Source organism: Marmota marmota, unplaced genomic scaffold (genome assembly GCF_001458135.2).
Source record: "Marmota marmota marmota unplaced genomic scaffold, marMar, whole genome shotgun sequence".
Taxonomy (NCBI): Eukaryota; Metazoa; Chordata; class Mammalia; order Rodentia; family Sciuridae; genus Marmota; species Marmota marmota.
Window position 1 is genome coordinate 49,399,166 of NW_026000229.1, and position 17,538 is coordinate 49,416,703.

The 17,538-nt window shown below is 41.7% G+C and overlaps 1 protein-coding gene across 3 annotated transcripts in view; it reads left to right on the forward strand.

Annotated features, from left to right (window-relative positions):
• The window catches only part of Samd4a (sterile alpha motif domain containing 4A), a 212,414-nt gene that overhangs the window by 75,353 nt on the left and 119,523 nt on the right, over positions 1–17,538 (forward strand). The window contains exon 2 of one of the 3 annotated variants that reach the window (XM_048793329.1): positions 3,678–3,768. The exons of the other annotated variants lie outside the window; for them this stretch is intronic. The gene's annotated coding sequence lies outside the window, so the exon portion shown is untranslated. The remainder of the gene's footprint in view (positions 1–3,677; positions 3,769–17,538) is intronic. 3 annotated transcript variants of the gene reach the window in all.

Consider the following 17,538-nt stretch of genomic DNA (forward strand, 5'->3'; position numbering starts at 1 on the left):
ATTATATTCTTTCTCTGCAGTAACATTGATACCATTTTTAGCCCATTACAAATACTGTGATTTTCATTTAAATCACATCCATTATCTTATTGACCTAGTTTTTATTTTGTAATCAAAATGTTCTATTTCAGGATAGCTTAGCCCCAAATCTTTTCTTGAAAGGTTATGGACCCTTCGTGCAGTTTTTTTTTTTCCCCTTCCATATCTCCGTACAGATGGGCCACATCTGTGTTCTCACGATGGAAAATGGTGTTATATTGTTCACGTGAAGCGTGTGGGTTTTCTCTGCTTAATCTCTGGCTATTTACAGGAATGCAGTTGGCCACAGGACTTCACATCTGGTAACTTGTTTGGTAAATGTCAGGGCAGGGAGAGTTAAGAAATCCTATTTATATTAAAAATTGAGAGATGGAGGATCTGATTCTCTCTCCTTTCTTTTTTCTTCCTTCTTTGTTCTTTCTGTTCATCTGTCCATTCTTCTTCTGATCCAACTCCCTTCTCCCACCCTCCATCCTTTACATACTGTATAAACCTCCAAGCCTTGAACTCATTCATGCTGCCTGTCCCTCACACACTCCCCCATGTTCCTAAGATCCCACTTGTTTTTGGCCTTTGCCTTATTGATCTTTCTTTCCCTCTTGTTTCCTTCTTCCCTGCTGTTCTCTATTGTGCTCAGCAATAGGGCCTGAGTTCTTTATGTCTGTGCTCTGGCAAGAGACTCCCTTGGGGAAAACCCATCAGAGATGTTCCTGGAGCTCCGTTCCATCAGCTCGTCACTCACCTATGTCTAGTCAGGGTCTTGAGAGCCTTCAGAAACTTGACACCATTCCTTTAAGAAGCTCTTTCTTAATATTACTTCTCACTGTCCTTCTTGACATATGAAAGTAGCTTGTGCTTCTTGCAGGCAATAAATAGAACCACAGAATTTAGGGTTTAATGTGACCAGCCATCTTATTTTGAATTTTAGGATTTAACATGAATAGATCTGAGAATCATCTCCTTTAAGATTCCAAGGCAAGTTGGTGGCAGAGTCAAGTAAGCTATCCATTGCCTGACTCCGTGGGTGCTTCTCTTTCTTGACACCCTGTCTTAGCTACCGTATAGATGCTATACCTGGTTCCTTTTAGCATTCGTTTCTTTTCATCACTATTTGCTGTTCCAAATATTGTTTGGTTTTAAAGTATTTTAGAGTGACTGAGTCTTAAGCATGTCACTTTATTGCTAAAGAAAACATAAAAGATGAAGTTCTGTGTTAGAGTCCCTCCCTGGGTTGTTGGGGGTTTTCTCAGGAATGATATTTTGCTCCAGGTCATTTCTGTTGATGTTTTCATTCCTAAGAGGCGGTAGATGACTATGACATATAATATTCAAGCTTGAGTTCCTTCCTGCCTAACTGGAGTCTCCCTTTTAATCAGGAAACCACATTTAAAGCTGTGTCCTGAACTCTGCCTGGCATGTCAGCTTGGACAGGAAGGACAGGGAATTCCTACTGGTAGCAACCACTGGGGACTTAAGAAGTAACTAGAGGTCAGATCAGAGATTTGCAAGGAAGACGGCAGCAATGCTGGGTATATTTCGGCTCACTGGGGTTACCTTCTTTTTTTCTGAATTCCCTTCCTGGCTGAATCCAGGATATCAGCCCTGGTCAGTGACCCCACACTTTAGGATTTCAGGATCTAACAACAACAACAACAACAACAACAACATGTTTTTAATTGAGGAGGCTGAACATAGCGTTAGATTTTATTTTGAGGCAAGGATATTAAAAACAGCAGTGTTAAAATTGTCATGTAATATCATAGTCCCTTCATAAAAGATAAGACATTTCAACATCAGAAGTAGGAAGAAGTTAATTTCAGAATAAAGGAGAGTCTTTTATCTTGTATACATGGAGCTTCAGAAAAGACTCATACAGTGTTATCCAGATTTTTCACCTTTAGTCATATGCCAGCAAAATTTTTGTCCTAGAAGTTCTGCTGATCTGTAATACTTGGGAACTCCCTGCCTTCACAAAGAAGCTGGTAAGTCCCTGCCCCTCTCTCCAGGGAGAATGTGGGAGGATGAGCAAAGAAGATGGTATGTATAGAGGCTTATCAGTCCCTGGCACGAGCACCGTCAGTGCTCAGTAGATGATCTTTGTTTTTGTTTCGTCTTGGGTAGTTCATGTAGCAGAAAAGTAAATTAGGTTGGTTGACTATTTCAGGTTGGATTTTAAGGACTACTGCTTCCCCACCACCACTAGAGACTAGGATCTGAGCTTCAGCTTTGCGAATCTGTAGTTTGATGTTTGTCAGTTATCTCATGGTGACTTGGAAAGACTTGTACTTCCCAAGTTCACTGGAGTCTAATCCACAAACAGAAATATCAGCTTGTACATAGAAGATATCCTTTTTTCAGAGATCACATCAATGGATCAGTCTGTTCAAATCCCATCCCCTCCCCACAGTGGAGGAGATGCCAGGTGGCAATCATGGTGTCTACCTTCCTTGAGGGACACAGAGTCAAAGGAATGAGAATGGTTGACAGAGTTTATTCCCGCAAGAATAAAGGAGAGGTTATTTTACTTCAATGTCATTGTTTTTTCTCTTCCTTGGACATTTCTCTTTGTTGAGAGGCAGTAAGGCATAGTGATTAAGAGCACAGATTAGGGAGACAATTGCGGGTACAAATGTAGGCATAGCCTCTTAAGAGTTTTGTGATATTGGACAAAGTATTTGACCACTGTGCCTCCATTTTTTTTATCTGTAATATGTGGAGAATAGCATTTCCCAAATGGGTTTGTTTGGATAAGGAACAGAATTAATACACATAAAGGGCTTAGAAGGGTGATTGACATGTGATGACCAATATTTAATATTGCTAATAGGACCAAATAAGCTAGTTTGATGGTGGGCATAGAAAATAAATAAAAATCAGATAGGCAGAATTGGTTGAATTTTTACTCTTTAACTTTCCTCATTATAGAATTCAGCTTTCCATTAAATTTTGGTTTCCATTTGTTACCCTCCATCATTTCAATAGATTTTCGGTGACGTCATTCAGTCTAGATTGTTTTTCACAGATCACATTTTCAATTGACTATTCCCTGTTGATGTGTGGGGGAAAACTTTTACTAAAACTGTCAAAGGTTTCTCTCTCCAAGGCACACCTTGAGAGGTTCTATTCATGGGGTGTGACCCCTGCCAGCTTCTCTTCCTAGGGTCTCCCTTGTTTGGCCTTTACTCCTTGAATTTGGACTTTGGTTTATTTAGTGGTAGTAGAAGCCTCATTGCTCTTGACATATCACACATGAACCTGTCTACTAGATACTGAGAGATGTTGAGATACTTACAGAGAAGTTCTTTAAAATTGGCAAGAACAATAGTAAAGCTGATTGTGCAATTAGATTTTTAGGTGCTTTGTCATATTTTGCCAAGACCAAAGGGCAAAGCAATAACTGATCTGATTTTTTTCCATTTTTGCATCCCTTGGAGAAACTTGACTATTTTACAGTGGAAGTCAAGGGCAACTTGATTGATATTTGGGATGCCTTTTGTAGGAGTGCATAGATTGCATCTTATCTGTAGATATGTCTAACACCTGTACAGTGGTTCATTTTCTAATTTCCTCATTAAAAGTACAGTGACAAATTACAGTTAATATTGATCATTAAAATATTTCACTATAAAATTTTCCAGATACCTTGGCCCCTGAAGCAAGTTGATCCACCCACCACCTGCCTGGGGTGTAATGAAAAATTTAGACTGAGAATCAGCCGAATCTTCTTCTGTGAGTCAGTTCATTAGCTGTCACTTCATACATTAAAGCTTTTTTGTTTTTCCCATCATAGCTCTGCTGCCTTCTTCCTGCTAAGCACAGGTTTCCTTCTTTCTACTTCCAGGGCAGCTAGAATGAACTGTATGGTTGGGCTGTGTCCTTGTCTTGTCTGTTCATCGCCAATAGAGAAGTCAGATAGATGCTCAGTTTCCGAGGAAAAGAGGCGAGGTGGCTGGAAGTGCTGACCATTCTAGCTTGGTAGTCAGGATCTTTGGCTGAGAAGTGTCACAGTCTGCTGTCAAGGCTGTGCTGGGGCTTCTGCTAAGGTACAGGCACCTCTCTGGTCCTGTGCAGTGATGAGATCCATGGAAAACAATCTCCAGACTCCTTTCTGGGGGCCAACTGTGCTGGTAGGACAGGTTAGCCATGCCAAATAAGTGACAATTTTAAGAACTGCTTAAATCAGTCAATGAAAGACCAGCCACCTTTCCACCCATTCCACAGAGGTGCAGATGTCCTCTTTGGGTTCTTCTTTGTGACTCTTGTATTGGATAGTGTACAGATTTCTTGGTGGTATGATCCTGTTCATTCCAGGAGCTGAAGCTCTACAGGTGTAAAGATACCTTTAATTCAAGAGAGTAGCCCAGCCTTAGGTTCTAGGACCTTGAAGCCAAGAGTGTTCTTAATTGAAATCCATGAGGTGGATATGAGAGGAGCTTATGAGAAAAGAAACTAGTTATCTTTCCATTAATTATAAATGTTAGGCTAGGGCCACAGAAATCCCAGACAACCTCACATGAGCTCAGTATCCCTCTTGTATTACTGGTGCTGTGCTATATTCTCCTGCAGGCCTCAGACAGCCCCAATGTTCAGTCATCTTCTCTGAGGAAATGATAGCCAAGACCCACATTTAGGTAGGTCCCCATCCTGAGCCCAGAATCCACATGTCCAAAAGCTTGTGTGACAGCCTGCTCTAATTCGCTGTCCTATTACAGTAGAGCTGTGCAACAAGAGCCTCTTCCTTAACCAGCATTGTCACTGGCTTGACTTCTCTGTGCCATTTGTGATCTTCCCACTGTCACTCTGGCCTAGCACCTTGGAACGTTCAGCCTCAAAGCGAAGGTCATTCCATCTTCCCATGGTTCCTGTAAGCCTCTCTGTTCTTTGTCTATCCTACTGTTCTTACTTTTGAGTCTCTCTCTTACATCTTCTGACATTCGTGTTGTTATTCATTAGATGTCGGACTGAGAAATCACTTGCACCCGTTGGCTGGGCACCTCCTGAAAAATAAGATTCACCTGCTGGCCTGGCACCTGCTTCATACATACTATAAGGTGGACAGGAAGAGCAGTGGAGTGGGGGGCCAGGCCAGTGCTTAAACCAGGATGACCCAGGGCATTCTCTGAGGCTCAGTTTGTACACCCATAAATTGGGGATGCCTGCCTCACTGAGCACTTTTGAAGTCTTGACATCAGAGGAAGGACTCAGGCAAGGAAATAGATGAGACTTGGGTCCAGGACTACATCCTGTTTCTGACTGTAATACACAAAGGAGATGTTTAAGATTGCAATTCTACATTGCTTTGGTTGTTTCTTGGTCCCATACAGAGGTTTCCCCTGCCTTTTTCACACCCAGGCACATGTTAACATTTGCTCTACACACTGGGGTAACCCAGATATACTGAGCATTCCTCAGCCTCTTCAGGACTGAGGGGATCAAAATCTCCACTGGCAAGGTGTGCGTTCAAGTTGCAGCATGGTCGTATGCATCACCGATATATCACTCTCACAGGTCCCGGAGACCAGCCATCTGCCCTGGTATTGTCAGTTCATCTTTATTGGGGCTACCTTTTCGTTTGTTTGGGCTTTATAGAATTTGGTTTTTGGCTTTTCTCCCTCTCTTTTGTAACCCTTCCTTTATCTGGACCATGAATCATCAACTCACGAATTTTTGTCCTCTTTCTCATTCTTCAGCAAACATTTACCTGGATACTCTACTAAAGTTGCTTTACATAAGCAAAATTCAAGGAGCCTCACTGTTAAGATGTGAGTGACTCTGGGCTCCAGAAATGTAGTTTGGAAACTACCTGTGCTGCACCTTGAGGCCCCCTGTCACAAGCCCTGTGTCACGCAACCCCTGACACAGTTTAGGCACCCTGCCTCCTCACTGGGCGGTGGGTGGGGGTGGGTGGTGCTGGGCTGCTGGGAAGAAGTCCTGAAGGTCCCTTGTCAATATAATTTCCCTTGTCCCAGGGTCTCAGCAAATCTAATTTCCCAAACTTCGCTGATTAGATATTTTCTTTGCGTGGTGCTGTGTCATTTATAAATCATCTAATTTCCTTTTATCCTCAGAAGAATGGAGAAAGTAGGCATTATTTTTTATTTCTCCTGTATTTTAATTGAGGAAACCAATAGTCCTCTGAGAAGCTGGGTAGCTTGTTCCAGGAAGTGATGGCCACAGACAAAAGTCCAGGCAGTTGCCACTCAACCATCTGTTTCTCGCTGTGTGCATGTGCCCCACTATAGTTTTGCCACAAAGTGACTTCTGTTTGCAAAGAACAGAAGGAAGTTCTTTCTAATACTGAGAAGTGTTTACTAAAGAATGTGTAGGAAGCAGGAGCCCAGGGGGCTGTGTTTCTAGGTCCAGAAGGATGGCAGCTAAGAAAAGTGGGGAGCAGACCACCTTGATGCCAACAGGGGTGACTTCGCTCATTTCCAGCTTAGCTGATTTCTATACTTGGTGTGCAGTGCTGGAAAGATTGGAAAAACAACAACTCAAGAAGTACAAACAAAAGTTTAGCATCTCCTTATGTCCACAGCTGCCCCCTTAAACAACCTTTATATAGCCATTTTATAAAATGCGATTCACACACAATTTTCCGCCAGCACCTTTGAATGGCTTGTATTATTAGATTTAATATTCAAGCATATATCTCTAGTCCTTTTAACTTTAGAATTATTTGCCTATTACAATCTGAATTTTAAAATATTTTTTTAGTTGTAGTTGGACACAATACCGTTATTTTATTTACTTATTTTTGGGGGTTCTGAGGATCGAACCCAGCGCCTCTCACATGCTAGGCGAGAGCTCTACCACTGAGCCACAAGCCCAGCCCCTACAATCTGAATTTTGATGAGCAGACACAGAGGGTTCAGGCAAATCTATCAACTATGTGCTCTTTAGACGTCTTTAGTTCTTTAAGAGGTTTCCCCCTGCAGGTTTGCTTTGTGAACTCCTGTCTCCTAAATGGTGTGAACATGGTAGAGCAATAAGTACAAGAGACTTTGAGTCAAGACCCCAGAGATCTGCACCTCAGGCAAAGTTATTTTTAGAGCCTCAGTTTCCTCATCTGTCAAGCAAAGCTGTAATAATAATGGTAGTTTTAAAATTTTTGGAAGTCCTGTTTATAAATAGGGCGATTCAATTTTTCTTTTGTCTATATACATTTTTATATCTAGGACAAGGATATAAATTTACTCACCTTGAAGTATTAGATTAGAATAATGTAGAATAAAATTCTTTTTATACCTATATTTCAGGTATACAATGTGGGTTCTGTATATTTTCTTTTCCTTTTCTCTTCCCAAAGAGCTTGAAGGTCTTCCTCAGGTATATCTGCTATTTCAGTCTGTGATTGGTTAGCCAGAGAGTTAGAACAGACTGCTAATTAGCAGATTAAAACAGGCACTGAATTAGACTCTTCAGGAAAATATCTCAGAGTTTCCCATTCTGTAAAGATGGCTCTCATTCCGATCAAGGCTAGCATTCAAACCTTCTCTTATTGTGAATCATCGATTCATCCCTTATGTATGCAAGTTGGTTTCATACTATTCTACAAATGCAGGTCACACCCAGAAATTCAGCTACCTCTTCCCAGATGTCTGCTTTTGGTTGCAAAAATGCTGATGGGACAGTGTGGATGGCTTACCTCACATCTGTCTCCACTAGTGGAAAAACATCTCCTGATGGCCCAAAGCATCTCTGTTCTGGGACAGCCCTTTACATTAACCACTTTTTACCAGGGGCTGAATGCTTACATATCCTCTCAGAGAGCAAAATTCATAGGTGTGCAAGCTAGGTTAACAGGAGGATGGAGGGGAGTGTGTGATTGAATGCAGGGCTTTATCCACTCTCCCGGAAAGGACATATTGAGTAGGCATTGAGATTGGCAGCCACACTCACACAAAGAAGAGCCAAGAGGGTTGGGAGCCAGAGAAGGCAGTCAGATTTGGCAGACAGAAGTAAATCCCAGGCACAAACACTCTGGGCCTTTTTTCTACAGCCACATGTGGCAGCTCTTACCTGAGGTTCTTCAAATATGCCTCTGGCACGTATTTTCATCACTGAATAATAGATGTAAAACATACGCACAGTTAAGTTAGGTGGCCTCGTCATCCCAGAAGGATCAATGGTGGGTGGAAATCATTCCTCTGGATATTTTGCTCCCTTGAGTCAGACTTGTTATAGGTGGATATCCACAAAGAGCTGAGGTTGAGGTTTTTCTCTGTTTTGCACAAAAGATGCTGTTATTGGACATATTGGCAGAGACCCTATTGGGAGGGAACTTATGATTGCCCTTTGTCTCTCACAGGGAAGGTTCTCGTGACCTCTTTTGGCTCCACTGTCGCAGAGTCTGGGGCTACTAAGTCCCTCTGATTTCTGGACAGTCTTCACGCCCCATGACAACCCCCAGAGAGGTCTTAGACACCAAAGGGGATGCCCTGGGAAGTTCTGCCAGGGCTTCCTGTGCTGCTGGGGTTGCTCCCTGTGCCTGGGCAGCTAACCAAAGGTCACAGACTCTGTGGACTTCTTGCCTTTGTTGCTCAGCGGAAGGCCCAGACCCCAGGAGTCCAAGTTAATTGCTCACACTGGGAAAACTACTCGATTGAAGTGGGACGTAGCGGGACAGGAGAGAAGTGACTGATCCGATGAAGAATGAGTTTAACTGAAGAGTTAAGCTTCCTCAAATCCTTCATGGAAGTAGACAGGATGTAAATAATAAATCTTAAATAAATAAAACTCGAGCTAAATAAAGGCCCTTTAAATATACTGCCCCTCACAGCTACAAGTGTTTTAAGGTGGAATTAGCCAGTATGTGCTTGACATTGAGACTGAATCCAGCCTCAAATACTGGATTAGATTTTTATGACTCTCTCTTCAATCTTTTAGTTATCTTATTTGCATTTAATTTTACCTTTTTTAAAAAGCAAATTCACCATTAACAAGTCTAAGGCAACAATATAGTTTTCATAGAAATAACTTTCTATTTCACACTAATTTCATCCCTTCTTCAAAAAGACCAAGTACAACTGGCATGTTCTTATCCAAGAGTGATGGGCAGGGTCTGAAATACTGAACCAAGTTAACGAAGCTGACATTCTAGTGCAGTCAGAATTTTAGAGATGAAAGTTTTTAATCAAAAAAATTTTAAGACACCATGTGAACCTCCACTCCACACACACAAAATAAAATTGGTTGAGGTATGGAATCATAAACATTATACATATGTATATATGTATACATATACATTTATATATTAAGGTATCCTGTATAAAACAAGAAATTTGCGGAATCTTTTTAGATTATTATGACTCTGTTCTCAATCTTTTGGAGTTATCTTGTTTGCATTTAATTTCACCTTTTTTAAAGCAAATTCACCATTAACAGGCCTAAGACAACAATGTAGTTTTCATAGAAATAACTCTCTATTTCACATTCATTTTGTCCTTTCTTTAAAAAGAATAAGTACAACTGGCAAAAAAGAAAAAGAAAAAAAAAAAAGGATCTTCCTCAGTTTCTGTGCCACACCACAGGAAGCACTAGAAACAGCAAATAAATATATTTTCTGTCTTTTAGTTTTTCTGTTTAGCATGACTACTTTCTCTTTCTGTTCTCTTTTTAGCAGTGTTATTGGATCTTATGAATGACAGGGTTTATCCAATAGACTGTAAGATAAAAACTGACCAGATAAAATTACTCCTTAAATCCATAGAATGCTTCAGAGTAGAGACCAATCTACATTCCCTTTGCTGTTCCAACTGGTACATTTTTTTCTCCTTCCAGCATCAGAATAGATCATTAGCTATTTCTTTGGTTGAGCCTCAGATGAGGTACAGTAGAAGCTCACTGAACACATTTCCAATTCTCTTTACCTCTCTGGGGCCTTAATGGCCCTCCTACCTATCCCACCAGGTCAGTTGGAAGCCTTGACAGTTATGTGCTCCCAATCCTGTTTATGCCAGTTGTATTTCATCTTTTTGAAGAAAGGATGAAATGAGTGTGAAATAGAGAGTTATTTCTATGAAAACTACATTGTTGCCTTGGACTTGTTAATGGTGACTTTGCTTTTTAAAAAAAGGTGAAATTAAATGCAAACAAGACAACTAAAAGATTGGAGAGTCATAAAACTCTAAACAGATTCTGTAAATTTCTTGGTTTATACAGGATACCTTCATTATATAAATGTATATGTATACATATATGTGTGTAATTATTCCATACCTCAAACAATTTTTTTAGATTAACTGTCAACACATCCTGATCACATTGGATTAAAGGATTTCTTTGAAAGTGGCAACAGCCAGTCACTTTGTATAAAATAAACCTATCTACTGAGCACATTAAGATGCTTGCACCGTGCAGGTTACAAGAAGACTGAGCCAGACTGAGGAGAGAGCACACTCCTCCTTTATCATGTTCATCTGGGTCACAAGCTAACTGGGGGGAACTGGGCAGGACCATCTTCATAGGCTCTCACAAATGCACTCACTTCCTCTCTCTCTTCCTTTCTCCTCTAGCAATGTAGTTGAGTTCAAAAAACCTAAGTGCCCATATGATCTGACTCTGAAATAAATAAGGGAGAAACCGTTTGGAGTTGAGTAACAGAGTATGTTCCAAAGTCCTCGTTTCATCAAAGATGTGATATTTGGCTTGAAAAGTTTTAAATATATGCTTATGAATATATGAATGCAAAATATGTACGTGCATGTATGTACACACACAGTTCCTTAAAATAATAATCTTTGATTTATTAAAGTTTGGCTTATGTTAGATAGTTCAAGAATACAATTATTTCTCATAAAGTGAGATCAAAAAGTAGTGAAAAAAAATCTTATTGGAAGTATCTTCAAATCCAATGTGTGTGAGGTTGTTTTTTATTCTCTTTGGGTTAAAAACATTTTGGAAAGATCTTCCTCAATTTCTGGGCTTTGTCTAGACTATATCAGAGTACAAACAATGACAGGGGAAAAATGTGAGAATGCTGTAGATACTGGACTGTGTTAACAGGGGTATTTGAGAACCCTCAGGAAAAATAATATTTTACAGTGAGGTGGTTGTTATCTTTAACAATAAAAGCCATATGAATGTGCTGTAATTTATGCTAACATGGAATGTTTGAAATCATAAAAACAGGTATGATTATTGGATTCCTATTCACCAAGGGAATGTACATCCCAAAGATAACTACTCCAAAACCTGACCTTCATGGCAAAGCAAGACTCCACCCACCTCCAATCAATAAGATGCCCTCAGTGGTTTCAGTAAGACTTTGTAGGGGTTTAACTCACAGGAGGGATTTTATTCTAGAGCATAAACCAGATGCTTTTCTCAAATTAATGGGAGCCACTGATGCCTGCTGAGTTAACTAGAAAAGAAATGGTTCCTTTCTACTGTCCTGGAAATACCACCATTGAATGGCATTTCACCTGAGTGGACTTTTAAGATGGATGGATTTGTCTTTTGCCCCTAGGGCACTGGTCCAAATTTGGAGCAGATGATGGAAAAGACGGATGGCTACAGAGATTTCCAGGTGAAATTAGTTGGATTTCCTCGATCCTCATTAATTCCTGGCTGATCATCATCCATCTTCATCTTCTCTAACCTTCCCTAATGAACCCTGATTTCTGAGGTTTTTCTGGGTCTAGAATAACCAAAATGTGCTGCTCAGAGCAGGTTGAAAGGTTTATTTAAATGATGTTTCAGGCTTTCAGAAGAAAGGGACTTTTTCAACCTGAAATCCTAGTTTTCTCACATTTAGTAATAGTATATTTTTTATTTTGATTATAAGGAGATGAGTGGGCATCATATAAATCCTGGAACTCAGGAAGGGACTGTAAGTGACAAATTGCTTCCACCGCTGTTCAGGTAAAACCTAGTAAAGAAGAAACTTTTGTTCTTAGATTATCTGATGAGAGACTCTTAGCCACCTATGACTGAGCAAGACTAACATAAGCCAGCTTGTTACATAATGAAGTACAAGAAGCAGTAGATGATTGTGGAGAAACCCACATGTGTTCTTGCCACTGAGGTGAAGAGGAGGCCCCAAGATCAGTGGAAGGACAGGCCAATAGGAATAATAAGTCACCTAATATTCTCAATTACCTCCACATTAGAGCAGAATTAGAGACACAGTGGTTGTGCTCATTTTAGATACTGCTTTGCTAACCAGTTTGTATAATCATTATTTTTATAGCGATCATATCAGCACCCCCTTCTGAGCCAGGTGTCATCAGTATATAAATAGCACATATTGTTAGATGTGTAACTAAGAAGATAAATGTTTCCCACTTCAGATGAGAATTCATGTGATTGACAGTGAACATTAACCCCTTGGTTGCTATTGGTCTGCAGACATATATGAACCCCCTATGTTGGAGGAATGGAACAGATAGAAAACCAAAAACGTGAAGAAAGTGCCCAGGAGGTATACTTTTAGTTTTAGGAAAAGTTAAACCAGTGTGACATTTTCAGTGGTCCTTTTTTTTTTTTTTTCACTTGAGCAGAATGACAATATTTTATTAGTCAACCAAGAGATAAATCAAGATTTAAATCAACTTCCTACCTTTCATGCAAGGCCTAACCTCAGTGGTTATTAAAATTAAGTGGGATTTAAGTAGAAGTGGAAGCACCTACTTTATTTTCAATTTCACGCTCTTGTGTTTTGCAGTGAGTTTTAGATCTGCTTGTGAAGGCTGACTGGGGGCGAAAAAGCCCTAAGAGCAGCTGGGAGGGGAACAGGTTTTCAGATCCAAGACAAAGTCCTCAACTCTGCCTTCAGCTGTTACCAACTCACCAAATGACCTCGGCCCAATTTCCTCCTCTTGAAAATGGAAATGGTGGTGACAACTGTCCTGCTAGGGCAGATGTCTGTGGTCTGCATGGTTGATAGCTTTGAGCAGAGTCTGAGGGCATCTCTTCTCCTTCCCTGGGGACTTCTTGCTTCTCAGTCAAGGTTGCAAGTCCTGAGAGGGCATTGGTTTTATGCTCTCCCTTCTCTAGGTGCCCAGGACCCCACGTCATGTGACTGAATAGCCAAGCAGAGGTTAGCATGTGCCTTCACATCCTGCTTCTCTCCTGACATCACCTGCTCCGCTGTTGTCTTCTCCCTGTCACCATGGCTGGTGACTTGGGGAAGGCTCCCCGGTTCCTCTCTCCTTTGCTGTTACCTGCTGTTTTCCCACCGTGGCTGACTTGCAGGTGAATAGTGAGTCTCCATTCACACGGTGGTCTTCTGGGTCACATTGGCTGAGGCCTTAGGACGTGTCGGGCACTGTGTTTACGTTTTGCTTGCGTTCTCCTCTTTTAAAATGGAGACAGCCATGGATAAGGGAGGCCTCGGCAGTGCCCTGGATGGGGCAGCTGCTGGGTGGCAGGGCCCGCCTTCCTCCTAGCAGAAGGACTCTGCCTCTCACTCTCTGCTTTCTCAGGCCTCATGGATGCAGTTGTCTTCCAGCTGTTCTCCCACCCAGTCCTTCCTGCAGCTACCACCAGATTTGTCTCCCACACCGCCATTCTCATACAATGTCCACCTCAAGAACCGCCAACTCCACAGGCTGCCTGTGTGTTCCCCCTCCCCTCCCCAATCCAGTTCTCTGATACAATCAAAATCTTCTCCTTGCTAGTTCCTAAATGCTGGTGCAGCTTTGCCCATTATCCTTCTTCTACTTGAAATAGTCTCCTGTCATCTCCATCTCCTAATCTCCAATTTGTCCTCAGGACTGAGTGCAAATTCTGTGCTTATGATGCTTCCTGAGACTGGCTCAACCAGAAGCCATCTCTCTACCCTCTGAGTTTTTGTGGCATTGACTATAAGATCACTTGGATAGCATGGGATGTAATGCCTGGCATGGTGCTATTCCCTATTTGTCAAAATCCCTAAAAGGATCTTGGAGTTTACAGGAAAGAAAAAAAAAGCCATAAAGAGGTTAATGCTTATGATGGGTTCAGAGTCTAGTTTCTCCAAATCCCAAACAAGTGTGTTTTGTTTCTTAGTATGGTTTTTTTCTCTGTCCTTCCTTGGAGAACAAGGTCTTACCCTAACTTGTTGAAAGAAAGTAAAGGAAAGAAGATAGAAAGGAAAAAGTAATAGAGTAATAATAATTCTATAGTACTTTCTGTTTTATTCCCTATAACATCCCTCCTCACTTATTCTCTGTGACAGCCCTGTAAGTAAGTACTGTTATCATCCCTATCTTGCAGGTGAGGCAACAGATGCAGGAGAGGTTAAGTAACTAGAGGTTAAGTAACTTCACAAAGTTGAAGAGTGATAGAGTCAGGGAATCTGGCTCCCCAGTGTGACCTTATCTCTTTCTACCTGTTATGCTGCAGGGTCAAGAAGACATGACAGGGAATCTTAAGCAGAAAGAAGGCTGACCCCTCAGTTAGAGCCCAAGGCGACAGAGCAGATGTTTGGATTAGGCCACGATGTTTGTCTTCTATTCATTTAAATTGAGGGGAAATAGCAATTATAAGCCTGCTATGGGAAGCAGGAGCCAGCAGGGCTCAGGGTTTGTGGTGACTCCCTGAGTTTCTGCTAGAAGAGGATGAAAAGAAGGTCCTCCTGCACCCTTCACCCACATTTCCTGCCTTACGTTTCATTCACTCGAGGGGCCCCGGTGAATGGACTGCTAAATGGTTAAGATGCTAAATGGTTAAGAGCCCCTCAGAGAAGGTGAAGGTGCTGCTGTTTTCTTTGGAAGCCCCCCTGGAGCATGTGTTTTCCATATCGGGTTCTCAAGGAAGGATCTGGTGATCACCTTGACTAGAACTCTGTGGCAAGTGTCAGGTTGGGCTGAAGCCGGCCGACGGAGCGTCTCTGGGGGTTTTGTCTCTGCGAGGGCTCCTCTGTTTAGTACACTGTCAGTACTGCTTTTAACATTAGGCTCCAGGAGGTGTTAGTGTTTCTGCTTATGAGACCACACAGAGAAGTTCCTCAGACATTGTGAGCTTGGGAGCATGTCAGAGAAAGTGATCTGATCTTTAATAGCATGAAAAGATGATTTTGCAAAGTGTGTAGGGAGCACACACTTTGCACCAAGAATCCTAGAGTGAATGGAATAATATACCAGACTCGATGAATCAGAGCTGAATCATATTCAAGTTCCTGCTGCATTTTGAGGGATTCCCTCCCTATCCTCCTCCCCTGAGTGAAAAGCACCACTTTTCCTGTGTTAAAAAGAAAATGTAGTTTTCACCTAGACCACTGAAATGGTTTTGTGGCCATGCTGAGAATGCACTGGAAGTTGTGGCTCAACCAAGATGACTTTATAGGTTAATGAGAAGTGATTTATTTTCTTTCAAGCAGAACATTGAGTCCCCTCACTGCCTGTTTGACTTCAAGTGAGTTCGTCTGGCCCAGTTCCTTGTCCCCACCCCCATCTGTACCACCTCTTATGACTCTCTTTGTACAGTTTTGTGATCTCCGTCCAGTCTGTTCCTGGTCATTAGGGACTCTCTGAGCAATGTGAAAGTAGGTTACTAATTCATCTAGTTTCTTGGAAGAAATGTGTATGTGTGAGGATAGCTTTTCACTTAAAAGGCCAAACCACAGAGAGCATCCAGGAAGTAGAGAATGAATGAGTCCAGGTGACTTAGGTCCTGTAGGGCTAAGAAAGGCAGTACTGGGCAGAAGATGAAGCCAACTGACTTCTGGCAAGGCAGATCCAAGTTCAAGCCCGTGTGCTATGTTTTACCAGCTTGTGACCTTGGACAAATAGCTTAACCTTTCTGAATCTCAATTTCCTATTCATAAAATAAGGATGATAAAGCCGGATGCACAGGATTATACATCAGGATATAAAGTAGCACCTGTGTGTGATCATTGCTAGTGATTTTTATTATTGCTGCTACTGTTGTCACTGTCATCACCACTCTTTGTAGATGTGGGAAGAACAAAGGGAAACTTGACCACTATAGCCTCCCACTCATAGGACATAGCCTTGGACGTCAAGACAACCTGCATTCCTTACCTAGGGCAGCTAAAATTGCTCCTAAAACAACAAAAGTCAACATAAAAATTGCTGCTACATAGGGATGAAAACAAAGAACAAACTGTTTCTTCACTCCAGCAGGGGATCCCTTAGTTGAGTAGATTCCTTTTTCCCTCCTTCAACTTATAAATATTGACAGGCAGCACCCAGGCAAAATGAGGCTCAGGGTGAGTGAGCCACAGGAAACCAAGGTTTCTGTCCTCAAGGAGCTTCGCATCCATCACGAAAGAAGAACTACCCAGCGAGATCTCAGGAGTTAGATAGAAAAGTGCTTAGACCATAAGAGAGAAGAAGGCCTGTGGAACTGAAGGGACAAGAGAAATTGATTTTAGCCCCAAATGGGACATGAGATCTTACGGAAGAGGCAGCCTAGTGCTGTCACCTAGAGCTGGGGAGTTGAGTGATTGGAAGGAAGCTGGGACAGGATTGTATGGGGTCCTGAGCATCAAGACAGGATCTTGAACCTTACTGAACCCATGAAATGAATTCAGTCTTCTAGAATGAGGCAGTGAATGTGTGCTAGGCCAGAATCCAAACCCATCTGTCTCTGTGTAGGTTTGTCCATCTCAGTGCCAGCAGGCAAGAAATTGAAGCTTGGATTATCAGGGCTCAACACTGCAGGCCCAAATGGTCTCCTCGGGGAAGGGCGTGCAGAATCCATCAGGAAGTTAACCTGCAGGGCAAAGGGGGTGCCGTGGAGGCATTGGGGGTGAGCTGGGGCTGGGTGAGTAGAGAAGGGGGGATGGTAGAACGTCATTACCCCCATCTACTGCTTCCTTTTTGGATTCAGATTTTGTTTTCCTTTGGGGTACAGACAGCTATTCTGTTTTTGTGTATTTGTTTTTTGAGCCTTGAGATGCGTGTCCATCATTCAAATATAATCATCTTCATTCTCCCTAAGAGTAGTTGAAAAACATAGTAGGGTAGAGGGGAGGTGGGGAGATCTGACCCTAGGGGACTTTATTTTCCATCTCTATAGATGTCATGCTGATCGTGATGTGAATCTGGTCCCTGGGCTCCCTCCTCTCAGCACCAGCAGCTGAGAGTCAATAAGACTTCAGAAAGGACTGGCCAATTTCACAGGACCCCTGAGAGGAAGCCTGGTCATCTTGAAATTTGTTTTCATGTTAGAATTGAGGCTTAGAGCATTAGATTTGATCAGCTTTCAACTTTAGCTCTATAAAGGTTATCACCATTTAAAAAAAATTCAGATTATTATGAAAGGAAGATACTATTTTTTAGGTATTATGGGGAACTGGAGCAATTTCTAAGACCACATGTAAGTCATTTAAAATTCTTTTTGGAACAAGGTAGTACATAAATACACACACACACACACACACAATCAAAATCAATTACCATAAAATGTCTGTCTGTAACATGGGAACAATGAATGATAAAGTACAACTATAAAGTAATTTGTTGCTCTGAAACCGGCTATGCATCTTCCCATGAAGTGACTGAGTGAAATATCACCCTATTAACAGGAGAGTGATCTTCTGGCACAGGCTGC